The sequence below is a fragment of the Myotis daubentonii genome, chromosome 4 (genome assembly GCF_963259705.1).
Source record: "Myotis daubentonii chromosome 4, mMyoDau2.1, whole genome shotgun sequence".
Taxonomy (NCBI): domain Eukaryota; kingdom Metazoa; phylum Chordata; class Mammalia; order Chiroptera; family Vespertilionidae; genus Myotis; species Myotis daubentonii.
Window position 1 is genome coordinate 60,505,227 of NC_081843.1, and position 3,873 is coordinate 60,509,099.

Genomic DNA, 3,873 nt, shown 5'->3' on the forward strand with positions numbered 1-3,873 from the left:
ATACAATTCCCCATTGGGGTTTCTTTTTGCTCAACTCTGGTATTTTCCATGTGATTCTAAACACTTCACATAAGGATGGATAGGGACAAGCTAGGTCCCTAGGGAACTGTAGCACAATTTATTTTACTCTTTGGTATTGCTAAATATTTTGATTGGTGATAAATTTTAACAATTATGGGGAAGCGCCTGCGGAAGCTGGAGATTCCTGAGGATGGCCGCCGCAATGGAGGCACAGAGCGCGGTGGCCGAAGACGGTTTCACCCAGGTCACCCGCAAGGGTGGCCGGAGGGCGAAGAAAAGGCAGGCGGAGGGGCTGTCCCCGGCGGGGGAGGGCGGGGACGCGAGCCGCATGGACACCGAGGAGGCCGGAGGCCCGGCCGGTGAAGAGGCCCGTGTTCCCGCCCCTCTCTGGGGACGGGTTCCTGGATGGGAAAGAAGAAACAAGGAAAATTCCAGTCCCAGCTAACAGATACACACCATTGAAAGAGAACTGGATGAAGATATTTACTCCTATCGTAGAACATTTGGGACTTCAGATTCACTTTAACTTGAAATCGAGGAATGTAGAAATCAGGACTTCTAAAGAAACCAAGGAGGTTAGCGCCCTGACAAAAACCGCTGATTTTGTGAAAGCCTTTATTCTCGGGTTTCAGGTGGAGGATGCACTTGCTCTCATTAGGTTGGATAACCTCTTCTTAGAGTCCTTTGAAACTACAGATGTGAAGCTTCTAAAGGGAGACCACCTGTCAAGGGCAATAGGGAGAATTGCTGGCAAAGGAGGAAAAACCAAATTCACCACAGAGAATGTGACACGGACGCAGATAGTTCTAGCTGATGTGAAAGTTCATATCCTTGGCTCTTTCCAAAACATCAAGATGGCAAGAACTGCCATTTGCAACCTTATCCTGGGAAATCCTCCATCAAAGGTTTATGGCAATATTCGAACTGTGGCTTGCAGAGCAGCAGATTGATTCTGATTTCAAATCAGAAACTTTTTCTTGTCTTTGGACTGTAGAGAAAAAGAGCTTACAAATGGTCCCAAGAAACCATGTGAAGACTTTTCAGTCACTTTAAACCTCAGTCTGTTTGTCAGTTGTTAGCCAGAAGCATAAACCCGAAAGGAAAAATTTGATAGTATTCATTCAAAAGCTTTGAGGATAATTTAAGTGTCAAAACTTCATACCATTATTATACTTAAACATTAATTACAATTTATCTTATTTTAAGTTACATGCATAATTTCTAGTTCTCTTATTTGGAGGAAATATTATTTTTCTATTTGAATTTGTTTTTAAATTATCGATTTATAAACATTTCTTCCCTATGAGTTGTAATTAAAGAACTATTCCCAGAAAACCTCTCTGAATCATGTCCCTCAATACTGGTGATGTGACTATTTTAGAATCAGGTTATAAGCAGCAGTTTGGCTACACTGTGTGAACCAAAAGGCTAATCTTTCTACCTGTTTTGCCACTTGTAAAATTAAAAATTTTTATCACAATAAATATTTTTTTAACAATTATGAATATTAGTAGTATAAATATGTTTTTTCCATAAAACATTTTCCTAAGTCTAGAATCTATTCACAGAGGCATAATTATTGGCTTAAAAGGAAACTCTTAAGATTTAAAGGCATCTCACTGGTCTAAAATCAGGACCTTTCATTGTTGTTTTATCCTGGTAGGATAACCATTGAAAAGGTTGGGAGATGCTCAGAACAAACAGATGCCACGGCCCCAGTCTAGTGGCCACTGCTGAGACCTTTGAAAAGATAAGCAGAAACCCAAGGACCTGGCACAAGAACAGACATATAGATCAATGGAATAGAATAGAGAACCCAGAAATCGACCCAAACCACTATGCTCAATTAATATTCAACAAAGAAGGCATGAACATACAATGGAGTCAAGACAGTCTCTTCAATAAATGGTGTTGGAAAAATTGGACAGATACATGCAAAAAAATGAAACTAGACCACCAACTTACACCATACACAAAAATAAACTCAAAATGGATAAAGGACTTAAACGTAAGATGGGAAACCATAAAAATACTAGCGGAATCCACAGGCAGCAAAATCTCAGATATATGCCGAAGCAATTTCTTCACTGATACTGCTCCTAGGGCATTGGAAACTACAGCAAAAATAAACAAATGGGACTACATCAAAATAAAAAGCTTTTGAATAGCAAAGGAAACCATCAACAAAACAAGAAAGCCCACTGCATGGGAGAACATATTTGCAAATGTTATCACCAATAAGGGTTTAATCTCCAACATTTACAGGGAACTCATACAACTTAACAATAGGAAGATAAACAACCCAATAAAAAAAAACGGGCAATTGACCTAAATAGATACTTTTCAAAAGAAGACAGAAGAAAAGCCAAAAGACATATGAAAACACGTTCAAAGTCACTAATCATCCGAGAGATGCAAATCAAAACGATAATGAGGTACCATCTCACACCTGTCAGAATGGCTATTATCAACAAATCAACAAATGACAAGTGCTGGCGAGGATGTGGAGGAAAAAGGAACCCTTCTGCACTGCTGGTGGGAATGCAGACTGGTGCAGCCACTGTGGAGAACAGTATGGAGTTTCCTCAAAAAACTAAAAATGCAACTCCCATTTGACCCAGTGATCCCACTTCTAGGAATATATCCCAAAAAACCAGAAACACCAATAAGAAGGGATATATGTACCCCTATGTTCATAGCAGCACAATTTATAATAGCTAAGATTTGGAAACAGCCTAAGTGCCCATCAGCAGATGAGTGGATTAGAAAACTGTGGTACATCTACACAATGGAATACTATGCTGCAGTAAAAAAAAAAAGGAGTTCTTACCATTTGCAACAGCATGGATGGAACTGGAGAGCATTATGCTAAGTGAAATAAGCCAGTCAGAGAAAATAAATATTACATTATCTCACTCATTTATGGAATATAATGAACAACATAAACTGATGAACAAAAACAGATCCAGAGACAGAGAAGCATCAATCAGACCTTCAAACCTCAGAGGGAAGGTAGGGGAGGGTGGGGGGTAAGGGTGAGAGATCAACCAAAGGACTTATATGGAAGCATATAGGCCTAACCAATGGATGCAGAAAACAGGGGGGTGAGGGCATGATTGGGGGAATGGGGGGGAATGTGGGGATAAGGACACATATGTGATAACTTAATCAATAAAAAAATAAAAAAGTAAATTTAAAAAAAAGAAAAGAAACCCAAGGACCCTCACACCTAACAGGGTGTTGGATGATTTTGGCTAAAATAGTCATACTCGATTTGTAGGATTGAAGAGTGAAATGCTATTGAGACTTAGTTCCTTAGTTTAAGGCAGTTCCAAAATCCTCAAAGGCTTACAGGTCATCTAGGCCACATAAAGAAGTGAAGTGGACTCAGTGGGTCTGCAGCACACTGTGTGCCATCTCAGGTGAGAAATCACTGCTCACCCTCCCATAGGCATGTCAGATTTACCGTAAACATACAGGAGGACTAGTTAAATGTGAATTTCAGATAAACAAGTGATATTTTTTTAATATAAGTATGTCCCAAATATTGCATTGGACATACTTACATTAAAACATTATTGCTTTTTACTGGAATTCTAACTTAACTGGGCATCCTGTATTTTATCTGACAACTGTAGCTTCACCCAGCTGTTGCCATCAGGAAGGCGGGCCTAGGATTGCTAGATCTTCAAATTTCTCAAGAGCTACCAGAAACCTGGAATTTCTTGTGAAATCTCACTTCTAAAGTTAAGCAATGGTCTCAAAATGTTTTGAAAATGCATCTGGAGGCCAGATGATGGCAGTAGGCCATCAGTTAGGGACCTCCGATATTAGATTATGATTCAGAATACA

The 3,873-nt window shown here is 39.6% G+C and overlaps 1 pseudogene; it reads left to right on the top strand.

The window, feature by feature from the left end:
• The first annotated feature begins 203 nt into the window (after positions 1–203).
• Positions 204–1,491, top strand: LOC132232410 (RNA-binding protein PNO1-like; annotated as a pseudogene).
• Positions 1,492–3,873: the final 2,382 nt, after the last annotated feature.